This window comes from Petaurus breviceps, unplaced genomic scaffold (assembly GCF_028583685.1).
Source record: "Petaurus breviceps papuanus isolate PSGF00001 unplaced genomic scaffold, PetGlider_PUasm1.0 689, whole genome shotgun sequence".
Taxonomy (NCBI): Eukaryota; Metazoa; Chordata; class Mammalia; order Diprotodontia; family Petauridae; genus Petaurus; species Petaurus breviceps.
The window spans coordinates 7,421,422-7,437,179 of NW_027186458.1; the positions used below are offsets into that span (position 1 = coordinate 7,421,422).

Genomic DNA, 15,758 nt, shown 5'->3' on the forward strand with positions numbered 1-15,758 from the left:
CTTCCCACCTCGTTGTACTGATGGGGACACGTTAGGAGAGTTGTCAGACTTGTGCGGGCTGGCTTCCCACCTTGTCACTCAGCAGAAACTACTCTCTTAGAAGGCAAGACATCTGGCATTCCATCAAGATTAACCATGCTTGGCACTGCGGCAGAGAGACAAATGTAAGGAGAGAAAAGGCAATCTCTGCCCTCAAAGGCTCCGTTCTAATGGGGAGAGCTCAGCATAAAGGGGCTGCTGCCAGGTGGGTGTGGGGTGAGATCTGCAGAAGGGGGAAGGAAGGAAGCCTTGCCTTAGCTGCTCCCCGGGACATCCGCAGCAGTGGGGGCGCGTGGCAGAGGGACGATCCAGAATGCCAGGTCCCAGACACTGGGGGCAGCTCCAGGGGAACACAGCTGCTGAGGTCCAGAGGGGAGGACATGGGAGACTGGTCCTGGGGGCACGGGGGTCTGGTGAGCCCATGTCCAAAGTCCCCGATGCCCTGGACTGGAGGGGCCCTGCTCTTCCTCTCTGAGCCTGCCAGGACTATGACTATCACCACTCCACTACTTACCTACTTTAAAAAACTGTATTTTTAGTTGGCTTCTGAGCCAGAATCTGATGTTCATTTTAAAGACATCGACTGGCCCATCTCTCTGTCTCTGTCTTTGTCTCTGATCTCTTTCTCTCTTTGTCTGTCTCTCTCTCCTCCCTCTCCCTTTCTCTGTCCCTCTCCTTCACCCCTTCTGTCTTTCTCTCTGTCTTTCAGTCTGTCTCTTTCTGTCTGTCTCTCTCAATTTCTGCTTGTCACTCTGTCTCTATGATTCTGTCTCCTTCGTGGCCTCATTCCAGTGGGTAGGAAAGACTACTGTAAGGCACATTAACTATCAATTACTTGCCACAACCAAAGGCCTTTCTGCAATTTGCATCGTCTTTTACCCCCTACCTCCCCCCAACACTCTCTTCTCCATTGGTTTTTGGGACCCTGCTCCCTCACCATTTTCCTCCTGCCTGTCTTTAGTCATCATTCTCAAACTGAAGCTAGGTCATCAGCAATGTACCTGAACCTTTAACGTCTACTCCCAAGGCTTCTGCCCTGGGCTCCCTTCCATTATGTCTTCAGCCCCTCTTTTGAGGAAGTCTTCTTAATTCCTTAAATTCAAGTACCTTCTCTATGGTCATGATCATTATGTCTATATATCCAGACCTAGTCTCTATCCTGAACCACAGTCATGCATAGACTGACCCAGTGGAAATCTCCCTCTAAGTGTCTTTTCAGCATGAAAAAAAGAATGAAATGATGCAACACTGATAGAAGGTAAAAGGAGATAGAATAATAATATGTCGAATATAATCCTTAAACTTGACAGAATATATACAGGACTTCCCAAAGTCTCGGTGTACTTTTAAGCTTGATTGAAGTACAGACCTAAGCATGCTTTGTTCACTTTTTTCCTGGCTTTTGTTGTTGTGACAACACACCCAAAAAGGAAATATGTTTGACATGACTTCACATGTGTAACCAGTCTCATTTTCTTACCTTCTCCATGGCTGAGGGAGGGGAAAAAGTTAGAACTCAAACTTTAAAAAAGTGAATGTTAAAATTTCTTAAATAATAAATTAAAAAAAATCAACCTAGAATACCACTACCTGGTCTATTTCTGGAGATAATTATGGAAAAAGGAAACGAAGCTCTATGTTCTCTAAGATTTATAGCAGCTCTCTTTGTGGTGCCCAGCCATTGGAAAATGGCTGAGCAAGTTGTGGTGTGTGATTGTGATGGAGTACTATTGTGCGATAAGAAGTGATGAGCTCAGTGATCTTAGAAAAATATGGAAAACCTGCATGGAATAGTGAAAAGCAAAATGAGCGAGCCAAGAGAACATTATATTCATTAACAGCAATATTGTTTTAAGAATAACTTGGAGCGACTATGGCATTTGGACTATTATAAATACACAAATTAAAAATAAAGGACACGTGAACAAAGAAACGCTCTGCACCAGAGAAAAAACTGACATAGAAGTGGGAATAGAATAATTTTACACACAAACACACACTCACACACAGACACATACACTCACATACATGCATACACGCGTGTACACACATGCACTCTCACACAGACATACATGTACACACAAACTCACACACAGACACAGACACACACACAGACATATTCACTCACACACACAGACACACACTCATACACACACACTCACACAGACAGACACACACACCTATTTGTGTCTAATGGTAGCCATTTCTGGGGGAAGGGCAGAAAAAAAAAAGAATTTACCTAGTAATTTTGTTGTATATTTGAAAGGAATAGAAAATTGTACATAGATTTACAGTTTCATATGTAATCATCTTTTTTTATTATACTATGTCATGGAAATACTTGTTTTATTCCATAAATTAAAAATAAAATTTACAAAAAATAAAGGGAGGCTTCAGTTGGATGGAGAAGCCACTGGAAATGCTGATGATGTTTCTTTTAAAAATAGCAGTAAAGCATTTTAATGGATATTGAAAACAAAGAACCTCTTTCTAATCCAGTGCCTTCATTTTACAGTTAAAGAAACTGAGGCAAAGAGAAGGGAAGTGAGTTGTCTAAGGCCACACAGGCAGTAATGGGCAAGGCTGGGCTTCAAGCCCAGTCCCAGCTCTGGAACTGTGCTCCGGCCCCACCATAGCCCTGGCTTAACACCTTGCCCACAGGAGGCTTGCTCTAGGTCTTTGGTTGAATTGAATGGTTTGCTTAATGAAGCGGGATGAAGTGATCGAAAAACCACAGAAGCACTGACTGTAATGTGATGGGCAGTTGTTGCAGTGATTTTAAGGTCTTCTGTCCACAGACACTTTGAGTATCGCTGCTATTCAAGGTACTGGGCCAGGTCTTGAATGGGCTCTGAAGATGAACAGAAAATGACCCTTCCTTGAGGCCCTCACATCAATTTAACGTTCCTTAGTTCCACCCTCATATCAGGCATATGCTCCTGCTTGCTTGGACCTCCTAAGGGACTTTCATGGATACTTAATCCCTTCAGGCTGATTGCGCCCCATCTTGGGTGATTCTTGATGATGCCCTGGCACAGACCCCCCCGGTGACTGTCTACATTTTACCCTGGGACCTTCCTCCCTTTCCTCCCACAGTTGTAGGCCTACCAGAGCAGTGTGGAGGCTGCCTCTTTGCCATCTACCACTCCCACATGACCAGCCCACCCATCTCCTTTTCTAATCATGCATGTCCTCAATGAGCCCATGTAACTTGTTTAATATGTGAGGAGATGAGAACGCCAAGACACAAGAACACAGTTCCTGCCACCAAGTGGGTTGTGGCCTGCCGGCATTTCTCCTGGGCGTATGATACCACCTCATTACTCCTACTACACATCCTTGTGTCCTGTGGGTTACATGCCACGGTGGTTCTGCTGGGATAGTGTTAGTGCATGACTGAGCCATCTAGCCCCACCAGGAGCCATGGTGCCTACAAGAGAGCACACTGAGTCAGGTGGCAACGTGGGGTCATATTCACAAAAGCAATGTGCCCTGCTCTCCCCATATCCCTTCTTCCTCCAGTCAGCACGTTGGTCTTTTTTGGCATGGCTGTGAGACAACTGTGCCAGTGAGCTAAATCAGTGGGTGAGCCATCTGACAGCGAGGTTAGACCTGGCCACCAGGCAGCCTCACCCACATGGTGAGAGTTATCAGGAATCTACTCCCCTCCCATAGCTGTTTGTCCAAAGTGATAGCTTGCCTTGCACAGTCTACATGGCCAAGCGGTCCTGCTGTGACCTATTTTCAGGAACAAAGACACGCTTCTCATTAGCAATAAAAAAAAAAAGACTGCTTAGAAGGAAGCAATATTTTAGAGAAAAAAAAATGATTGGAGAATCTCAGCAAAGTCTAAGAAGGAAACATGTTATGCGCTGTAATGCAGGCTCCATGGGACCAAAGGCAGCATGTTTGGGATCTGTCTCCAGTGTGAGGAACCATATCACCTGCCAGAGACTCAGTTTCTTCACACAATGCAAAGTTCGTAGTTCCTGGGGCCCGAGCTTGCTGGGAAGTGGTGAAGCTTTAGTGAAATAATATGTGGAGTGTGTTTTGTAAACCTTAAGCTCTCTATGGGGTCTTCCAAAGGACTTAGTGCAGCTTGAAGCTTTAATAGCTGAAATCTGTTGAATGAATAGGTCTTCCTGTTTCCTTTTTCTTCTTCAGAATGTAAGGTGATGCTAATGTCACCTTCTTCACTTCCCTTTGTCCATAATCATTGCTATTAGCTTGGATCTCTGGAGCAAAGTGGACTCCCGGGGCCCAGCCTTTATATAGCTCTGTCGGCTTCTTTTGCAGATTCCCCAAAATGATATGTTTGGGGAAAGATGTAAGGTGACTAGAGGGATGGAGCATTGATTAAATGTTTATTTTGTGTCCAGCATTGGGCTAAGAGCTGAGAAAACAAACACAAGCAAGAAAGATGGTCCCTGCCCCGGAGAAGCTTATATTCTAGTGGGAAAAGACAATTCACTAAGGGGAGTTAGGGGAAACAAGAAAGGTACCTGCAAGGAGAGGTCAAGGCTTCTGGCAAAGAGGAGGAAAGAGGCTCAGAACACAGAATCCAGAGGGCAGTGGAGCATTGCTGAGATCCCTCCTGAAATACTACAATATATATAAAAAAAATGCCAAGAAGAGATTCCCTTCTGAACACAGACAGAATAAACTTTCCAGCAATTTATCATTAGGGCAGCTAGAAGGTATAGTGGATAGAATGCCAGGCCTGAAATTAGGAAGACTCATCTTACTGAATTCAAATCTGGTGTCAGGCATGAACTAACTGTGTGACCCTGGGCAAGTCACTTAACCCCGTTTGCCTCAGTTTCCTCATCTGTCAAATAAGCTGGAGAAGGAAATGGCAAAGCACTTCAGTATCTTTGCCAAGAAAACCCAAATTGAGGTCATGTGGAGTCAGACACAATTAAAAATACCTGAACAACGAGTACTTTATCATACCATGGATGAGGAATGATACATGCTTAATGTATTCTTTTGACTGTCTTATTTGAAGTAGATTCTAGACAGCTATTTGACTTTGGTTTAGATATTCTGTCTACCTCTCAAGCCCAGGGTAGATCCTACACCCTCCAAATCTCTTTTGGGGAGCTCTGCCAGAGAAAGCCCACAAGGGCTTTGTAAAGTCTTCATCTAAGAAGCCAGCTTTGCTCCAGAGATCCCCTCTGGATTGGCAAGTTAATGGGGTCAATGTGGACAAAGGAAAGTGAAGAAGGCAGGGTTATTGTCTGCCATATTCCTGGCCCGCATGCTTGGCTTTATTATGTCTATCTGTCAGCAGCGTAGAAAATCGGTGCTGTGTTCTGTCCAAGGCAAAAGCTTACTGTCTTCCTACACCTGTTCCTAATGAGACTGTTGTGCTATTCTGTATGCTTACTATTCTGAATGTGGGCGAATCAGACCTTTAATAATGTCTTCTAGAACTTTGGCAGAAATAGAAGTCGTTATCACTGCTCTGTACTTTGCAGATTCCATCTTTCTCTCTTCATTTTTCAAATGTAGCTCACCATCTGTATGTCTCCAGTCTTATATCATCTTCCCCGATTCCTGCAGTCTTCCCAAGATCACTGAAAGTGGCTCAGTAGAGTTGCCTATTTCAGTAAACTAGAATGTAGATCGCCTGGCAATGGTGGTCTGAACTCAGGGACAGCTAGGTGCTCTCTTGCTGCCACTTCCACCTGGGTCCTCCTGAAGCGAACCCAGGGCAACTGCAGCAGCCTGGAGTCCCACCTCTTCTTGTTCCCCTCAGTCCAGACTCCACAGGGGGATATCCCGACATTAGGACTGCGACACACTGAGTCTCAACCAGGATATACCTGAAAGAATAAGTCCAAGATTGGAATTCCCCAGAATGGGATTCCTCAGCCTTGGGAATTATCTCCTGGACAATACTGAGCTTGAAAGTTCCCGAGTTTAAGAGGTCTTCAGGCACCACTCTCATAGAAATACGGTAGTATTTCCTCTACATTGTGCCCGCTGAAGAAAGAAGAGGACTCCCAGTAGTTACTGGAACAACCCAGTGGAGACAAGCAGTTCCTCAGTCAGACTATGTTATTAGAAAGTGTCACGAGGGGCAGCGAGGTGGCACAGTGAATAGGGCACCAGCCCTGAAGTCAGGAGGACCTGAGTTCAAATCCAGCCTCAGACACCTAACACTTACTAGCTGTGTGACCTTGGGCAAGTCACTTAACCCCAACCGCCCTCCAAAAAAAAACAAAAAGAGAGTGTAACAAGCACAAAAGCCAAGCACCATGTCATGCTATGTGAGGCATGGAGGAGAGACCAAAGTATATGTTGGCAACCTGGAAACTGGCACTGGCAAAGGATAATTAGAAAGAATCTTTAGTTATTATGGTCTCTTAAGAACCATATGGACTGCCAGAAATCCTCCAGGATTTGCCTTTGTGGACTTTGAAGCTCCAAGAGATGCAAAAGATGCAGTCCAAGGACCAGATGGAAAGGGGATTTGTGCTTCCCGTGTAAGAGTCAAATTGTCAACAGGCCTGCCTTGAAGATCTCAGTATGATAGACCACCTGCACGCTGCCCATTGGATCCTAATGTTATGAGTGTGGTGAGAAAGGTCCTTGTGCTTATAATTGTCACCACTACAGCCGCCGAAGGAGAAGCAGGTCATGACTGAGATCTCACTCAAGATCCCAAGGGAGGAGATACTCTCACTCATGAAGCAGAAGCCATGGAAGGAGGTTAAGATCTGCATCTCCAGGAAGACCAAGATCTGCCTCTGCATGGATTGCTTCAGTCAAGTCTCCATCAGGTTCTTTAAAAAGATCAAGATCCTCCCATTCAAGATCCAGATCCGGATCCAGATCTCCGTCAAGACCTAGAAGCAGCCAACCGAAGTCCAGATCACCATCTCCAAAGAGAAGCCACTCACCTTCTGGAAGTCCTCACAGAATGGATGAAAATGAAAAAAAAAATTGCCTTCTAGGGAAAAAGTCATTTTGTTTACTTCATTATAAGAGATTTTGTGATGTCAGTTCATTATAACCTAGAAGGATATTTGAATCATCTAATAATCAGAATGGATCTGGATATTTTAAGAGTTCTGTAAACCTACATCAATGAAGTAGTATAAATTTTACATACACACACATGCGTGAACACACATACATGCAAAAAGATCAAATGAGATCTTTATAAAGTACTTTGCAAAAAACCACATCCATGCACACACGTATCCTTTGATCTGAAGATGTGAGGATTTTTGTTAGCACATTCATAATAAAAACGTATTTCTAACTAGAAAAAAAGATGTTTTCTTGCCATCTCCTCTACCATCTTGGATTTCCATCCAGTTTCTCATCTTGTTTGTCCTTGTTTGAATCTGTTCAAATCCATTTCCCCAAACTTGGGGTTGATATCTGATCCATCACAAACTGTAAGTGGAAACAATCGCTTCTCATTAATTTCTCCTTGTTTCTGCTTTTACAAGCAAATCATCATTGGAAGGACACAGGTGACACAGTGCTACCTGGATTCAAGAGGACATGATTGCAAAGTTAACCCCCAACACACACTAGCTGCGTATCCCTGGGTAAGTCACCTAACCTCTGTTTGCCTCAATTACTTCCTCTAAAAGATGAAGATAATAACAGCACCTAAGTCCCATGGTTATGGTGCGGATCAAATGAGATCTTAATAAAGTACTTTGCAAAATTTAAAGCATTATATGAATGCTAGCAGTAGAAGTGCTGCTGGTGATCAGGATCACACACAGACTAGCATTTTTTCATAGATTCCACTGCTTTTTGAAGAATTTAAATGGTCCTTGTGGCAAGTCAAGAAATTGGTAGATGTTCTATTGCTACATGAAGTATTTAATTACACGTGCAGTCCTCGGTGAGCCCTGGTTCTGGCATCAGGGTGGCCCTGACCAGCACCCAGACTGGAAAGAGCAGACATCAGGAAAGTGAATTACCAGCAGCTGTGGCAGTTTCCAGACTCCTAAACCCATAAACACCAAAGAGAAAATAAAAAGTCAGTCATGAACTCTGTGGTAAGGGTGAAGGAGCAAAGCAGGCTGGCCCCTGTGTCCAGGGTGAGAAGTGGCGGGAGGTGCTGTATGGCTGCTTTTAGAGCTCCTGGTCTGCAGATCATAGGGGGACTAAGTAACCATTTAGAGGGTAATCACTCTTGCTTTGACCTGCTTGGATCTGGATTGCAGTCTTGGGTGGTGGTCCTGGGGTGTGTGGCCAGTGAGCCAGAGCTTCTGGGGGCTGTAGAGAGGGTGCTCAACTAATAGTTCTGGCAGCCGCAAAACCCCTATCAAATTGGGACAAAGTTCTCCATTCTATAAGCAGAGTTCTACTGTGGCAAAGAACTCAAAAGTCAAGTAATTGGCAAGAAGAGGAAGCATAATCAGACCATACAATCCTTTTTTTGGGGACAAAAAGGATCAAAGCATGGAACTGGAGGAGGACAATGAAGTCAGAACTCCTGCTTCATAAGCTTCCAAGAAAAATATGAACTGGTTACAAGCCATGGAGAAGCTCAAAAAGGATTTTGAAAATCAAGTATGAGAAGTGGAGGAAAATCTGGGAAGAGAAATGAGAATGATGCAAGTAAATCATGAAAAGGGAGTCAACAGCCTGCTAAAGGAGATACAAAAAAATTCTGAAGAAAATAACTCTTTAAAAAGTAGACTAACCCAAATGGCAAAAGAGGTCCAAAGAACCAGTGAGGAAAGCAATGCCTTAAAAAGCTGAATTTGCCAGAGGGAAAAGGAATTTCAAAAACTCACTGAAGAGAATAATTCCTTCAAAATTAGATTGGAGCAATTGGAAGCTAATGTCTTTATGAGAAATCAAGATACCATAAAACAGATCCAAACAAATGAAAAATAATACAAGGCAATGTGAAAATAGATCCAGGAGAGATAATTAAAAAATTATTGGACTACCTGAAAGCCATGGTCAAAAAAAGAACCTAGAAATCATTCTTCAAGAAATTATTCAGGAAAATTGCCCTGTTATTTTAGAACCAGAAGGCAAAGTAGGAATTGAAAGAATTCACTGATCACCTCTTGAAAAAGATTCCAAAAAGAAAACTCCTAGGAATATCATAGTCAAATTCCAGAGTTCCAGGTCAAGGAGAAAACATTATAAGCAGCCAGGAATGAACAATTTTACTCTTGTGAAAACACAATCAGGATAACACAAGATCTAGCAGCTTCTACATTAAGGGATCAAAGGGCTTGGAATATGATATTCTGGAGGTCAAAGGAGCTAGGCTTAAAACCAAGAATCACCTACCCAGCAAAACTGAGTATTCAGGGGAAAATATGGTCATTCAATGAAATAGAGGACTTTCAGCCATTCTTTTTTTTTTAATCAATAGGGGTTAAGTAACTTGCTCAAGGTTACACGGCCAGTTATTTCTGGGTGTGGTGCTGAGTATCTGAGCCCAGATTTAATCCCCAGGTCATCCCAACACTGGAGCTGGTGCTCTTACTTGTTGTGCTACCTGGCTGCCCCCAGGCATTCTTGATGGAAAAAAAAAACAGAGCTGAACAGAAAATTTGACTTTCAATTACAAGAAGCATGAGAAGGTAAACAGGAAAAAGAAATCATAAGGAACTTATTAAGGTTGAAGTTTTTACATTCCTACATGGAAAAGTGATAGTTGTGACTCATGAGACTTTTCTCAATATGAGGATAGTTGAAGTGAATATATATGTGTATATGTATACATACATATATATGAATGTACAGAAGGGTGTATATGTATATAAACATATATGTGAGTGTGTGCATATGTGTGTATCTGTATACACAGACAAAGGGCGCAGGATGGGTTGAATATGAAGGCATGATATCTTAAAATATAATTAAGAGGTGAGAGAGGAATATATTGGGAGGAGAACGGGAGAGATAGATTAGGGTAAATTATCTCACATAAAAGAGGCAAGAGAACACCGTCACAATGGAGGGGAAGAGCAGGAAGATGAAAGGTAATGGGTCAATCTCATTCTCATTGAATTTGGCTTAAGGAGGGAATAACATACTCATTCAATTGGTTATCTTATCCTACAAGAAAGCAGGGGGGAAGGGGATAAGAGGGGGGTGATGGAAGGGAGGGTAGGTTGGAGGAGAGGGTAGTTAGAAGCAAACACTTTTGAAAAAGGACAGGGTTAAAGTAGAAAATAGAAAAAGTGTGGGGTGGGATAGGATAGAGGGAAATATTATTAATCTTTCACAATATAACTACTATGGAAATGTTTTGAGTAACTACATATGGATAACCTATGTTGAATTACTTGTCTTCCCAGTGGGAGGTGGGTGAAGAGGGAAGAAGGGAAAGACTCTGGAACTCAAAGATTCAAAAAACAAATGTTGATGCATGTTACATGCAACTGGGAAATAAGATATACAGGCACTGGGGTATAGAAATCCATCATGCCCTACTAGAAAGTTATGGAGGTGATGGCAGAGGATATAAGAGAGAACAGATTGGGGGAAGGGGTTTTCAGTAGGCTCCCTATTCTGGGGTGGGGGGTAGGAAAGAGATGGGGAGAAAAATTTGTAACTCAAAATCTTGTGGAAATGAATATTGAAAACTAAAAATAAATACATTTTTAAAAAAGAAATGAAAGAAGAAAAACAAGTCAGGTCTTCTACTTAGTACCTTGAGCAGGGCACTTACTTCACTGAACCTCTGAATTTATCTTTAAATAATGAGGTCATTATACTTAAAAAAACTTTAGACAATGAATTAAGATGAATAAACACACATATACATATGTGCATATACATCTGTGTATATAGCACAGCATCTAAATTCACAAAGGAGAAGTTAACTGAATTACAAAAAGACATAGTAACTTAATAACCATAGGAGATCCTCTCACAGAGCTGTACAAATCTAATAGAAAGATATACAAAGGGGAAAATGTAGATCTGTATAAACTGTCAAATAACTTAGAGATCAAAGAATTTGGCATTTCTTTAGTGGAAACATTAATGAACATGTGTATATGTAATATACATATATGTTATATATTCCATATATCTATGGGGATTTATTCTTTCTAGATCACAACAGTATAAAAACAAAAGAATAATACAGAAGATACTAACAAAAGACACAGACCTAAAGGTGGCACCCTGAAGAATTAGAGAAACAATTAGTTGCTATGTGAGAAAATGTTAACAGTGACAAATACACCCAAATTGTTGGGATGGATGAGTCTTAAACAGAAAAAAAAATACATTTCTTTGAGAACATATATTAACAAATTAGAAAAAAAGAGGATGAATTAATTCAAAGTGCAATTACAAATCAGGAACTCTTTTTTTAAAATGCCAAAATGAATCTTGAAAATCAAGGGAGAAATAGCTAAAAATGGAAAACAAAAAAATTAAGGAATTAGTATCCAAAGCTGAAAGCTTTTTCTTTTTTAAAGATCAACAAGATTGATGAATATTTAGATTTATTGATTAAAATGAGGCCAGAAAATCACATTAAATGAGAAGACTACTGTAAATATTGAATAAAGGAAAAACACAACAAAAATAAAAGTTATCACTGTACAGAAATAAATGCCAACCAAACTGAGCATTTCAGTTAATTAGTCAGTTAACAAACATTTATAAAGTATCTTCTCCTTGCTAGGTACTGTGCCAAACATTGGGGAAACAATGACAAAAACAAAAAACAATTTACCCTCAAGGAGTTTATAATCTAATGGGTGATGACAATAAACAAGAGGAAACTGCAAAGGGAGATGAGAGAAAGGAAGCGAGACTAGATCTAGAGGAACATAGAATTCAGTTCTATCGAAAGTTTGAAGACAATGAATTCTCATGCTACACAAATTATTCCCCCCAAATTAGAAAGAAAACATCATGCCAAACTTCTTTCAAGAAAAAAAAAGTCCCTATGTCTAATTGGGAATGATATAGTAAAAAAAAAAATAGCACCACAGATAAAAATCAATAAACAATAGTGATTCAAACATTTAAAATAAAATCCTTTCAAAAGAGTATAATATTATAATCACTCATTATTCATTCTGACCAAATTTGTTTGTTTTTTTTTTACCACTGAGGGCTTATTATTAGTTAAATGATTAACAAATTAATCATATTTTAAAACCACCTCAAACTACATGCTAAAAAAGTGCTCTAAGCAGATTAAATACACTTTAAAATCAAAATAATCATAGAAGTATTTTGTGATAGCAAAGAACTGGAAATAAGAGTTCAGATGCCTATTGATTTCGAACATTTAAACATATCTTGGTGCATACAAAATGATAACTATGGAGATTTCAGAATATCACTGAAAAAATTATATGGACTGATGCACAGCGTGATGCTTGAGCATATCCCAGAAAAGACTAAGCATTGTCACTGTAACAATATTAATGGAAGAAAATAATCAATCAATACCAAACTGGATATTATGGAATTAAAATCACCAAGTATGACCCAAGAGATGAAAGGAGGAAATGCTTCTTATATGCAGAGGTGGGGGACTATGGGTGTGCTTATCTCCAATGCTGTCAACCATAGCTAATGTACTGGTCAGAAATGCAGAATTTTTTTTATGTAATCCATGCTTCTTTAGATTGTGGAATGGGGATGACTTATTCAGAAATTAATGTGATATAAAACAAAAAGGAACAAAAAGCATTTTTTTTAAGCAACTGGGGTTAAGTAACTTGCTCAAGGTTACACAGCCAGTTGTTTCTGGGTGTGGTGCTAAATATCTGAGCCCAGATTCGATCCCCAGGTCATCCCAACACTGGGGCCGATGCTCTTACTCGCTGAGCCACCTGGCCACCCCTAAGCAATTGGGGTTAAGTAACTTGCTCAAGGTTACACAGCCAGGTGTTTCTGGGTGGGTGCTAAGTGTCTGAGCCCGGATTTGATCCCCAGGTCATCCTGACACTGGGGCCGGTGCTCTTACTTGCTGTGCTACCTGGCCGCCCCAAAACATTTTAAAATGTAATGAAAGGGCGCGACTAGGTGGTGCAGTGAATAGAGCACCAGCCCTGGAGTCAGGAGGACCTGGGTTCGGATCCAGCCTCAGACACTTAACACAAAAACTAGCCATGTGACCTTGCACAAGTCACTTAACCCCAATTGCCCTCCAAAAAAGCAAAAAAAAAAAAGTAATGAAAAAAATGGAGTGTGTTGGATTGAATGAATCACTGCATGCCTTTGGACACATCATAGACAGTGTCTCCAGTTCTTAGTACACTCAACATTTCACTGGATCATAGGCTGAGTCAGAAATTAACTTAAAGGTCATCTATTTAGTCAGATCCTATGCTGTCATTTTACAGAAGAGAAATTGAGTCAAGTGATAGAGCAGGGACTTAAACCTAGTTCTTCTGACTCCAAGTCCAGTGGTCTGCCCATTATGTCATGGAACTTCCTTTTGGTCCCTCTTTGAAAACTTGAAAAACAATACTAAATGGTGACCACCATATGCCTTCTCAATGGATGGGATGGAGAAAGGGAATTCAGAATTCAAAATTTTTTTGATGAATGCTAAAAATAAATAATAAAATTTTAAAGATGCACATCATTTGTGTAAACCTTTGTCCATTACTCTTTTCCCATTTTGTAATTGTGAAGTTGATTTTTTGGAGCTAGAATAGGAATTCATATTTATTCCCATTTAGTTGTGTCTCAAAATTCAACTCAACTTTGTGTCATCTGGAAATTTTATTAGGGTGCCATCTATGTCTTTATCTAAGATATTAATAAAAAATGTTACACAGAACTCAGCCAAGGATCGATCCCTGGGACATTCCCTAGAGATGTCCTTCCAAATTCACATCAGCCATTAATGAATTGACTTTGGGTCCAAGCACTGAACCAATTCCAAATATAACCAATTTAAAAAATCACCTACTCCCCTCCTCACTATCTTAACTACCAAGCTGGCATAAGTGACTTTATTAAACACTTACAATTGTATCTACAATCCAAAACAAGTATAGTAAGTGTTAAATGAGGAAATCAGATTAAGGCACAGGAACTGTGCTTTAGGAAACTATGCTTGGTTCTGTGTTGCTGTTGTTGCTGTTGTGTGTATGTGTACAATTACCCTTTGTAGACACTTAAGATCCTTGATATACTTAGAGACATTCTTCAGGTTTTATTATGAAGTCATAGATAACAGGGCGGCTAGGTGGTGCAGTGAATAGAGCACTGGCCCCGGAGTCAGGAGGACCTGAGTTTCTACTTCCTGCCAGACACTGTGCAGAAAGAAAGCCAATCTCTGCCCTCAAGGAGCTTATAGTCTAATGGGGAAAGACAAAATAAAAAAGTAAGATGAGAAGTGGAAGGAAGAGAGAAAATCCCTGAGTGGATCTTGGAGGAAAAGTTAGTCAGACAAGTTGCTTTGTAGTATAACCAGGAGAAAAAAATGATTTCAGGATCATTTTTAAAAATAGCTTTTTATGAATAAAGCTGCAGTTTGGTATTAAAAGTACAATTTTATGTTATTATTATAAAATCTTTCAGTTTCTTTTTCGTTCTCTCATTACAGAATGTTAAATTGACCTCCATGTATATTTTACAAAATAATGTGATTTATTTTAAAATTAATTCCAACTGTACTTTCTTGTCTTTCAAATAAACAAGATCTCATGTCAAACAAAAATTTTCAAAGGCTACTTTCTGGTGAAAAACAAGCAGCAGTTGTATTTTGGATTTTATTTTAAATATATGACTTTACAAATATGTTGTGATTTTCAAAAAATATATAAAATTTGTGAGGTTGTGTATCACCAGTACTTATAATGGGAATGAGATTTTGGTATTCTTTTTAATTAATTAATTTATTTTTAAAGCAATTGGAGTTAAGTAACTTGCTCAAGGTTACACGGCCAGTTATTTCTGGGTGTGGTGCTAAGTATTTGAGCCCAGATTCGATCCCAGGTCATCCCAACACTGGAGCCAGTGCTCTTACTCTCTGAGTCAGCTGGCCGCCCCTGATTTTGGCATTCTTAAAGAATATATTAATTAAAAAAATAATAACATTAAAATTAAATTTTAAAATCACATTATTATAATTCATTTTATGGTAAATATCACAGACATAATTTTTTTTTGTTGTTTTTATACTTCAATATAAATCCCATGGAAAGATGCAAAACTGGAGATCAGCAGAGAGCTTGGGAGAGGAAAGGGAAATTTGAGAATTCAAGGATTTAGAAATTGCCCTATTCAACCACACTCTATTTACTGTTCACTTCTTCCTCTGCGTTCCCTTGAAACCGTACTTGGCAGCCATGCCCTGACCTCCAATCCCCTGAGCCCTCAGTTATCTCCCAAGCCATCTCTCATGCACTAACCAATCTCTCCTCTTTTCCCCATCTTGACCCCTTGATGAATCAGTTCAATTCTCCAATATCTTCTTCTCTTGAGTCTGTAACCCCTTAGCCAATTATGCCCAGTCAAGCTTCAGTCTTGAATCACTACCATCATTTGCCACCTTCACTCCTGCACGTGGATGAAGATGAAGAAAATGACAACCATTCTCACTGGGTCCACTACAAAGACTGATTCTACAACTAGGTCCTCAATGCTGCCTGGCAAACATATTATACCTCCCACATCAACTCACTCTCCCACTCTCCACAGCAGCTCTTCTTTTTCCTTCCTCCTCAAAATTCCCATGGCTCCCTCTCTCCAAAGTTACCAATAGTCTCTTATTTGCCCAAATCAAT

At 40.4% G+C, this 15,758-nt stretch overlaps 1 pseudogene; it reads left to right on the forward strand.

The window, feature by feature from the left end:
* Positions 1-6,302: 6,302 nt before the first annotated feature.
* LOC138174545 (serine/arginine-rich splicing factor 7 pseudogene) lies at positions 6,303-7,060 on the forward strand (annotated as a pseudogene).
* Positions 7,061-15,758: the final 8,698 nt, after the last annotated feature.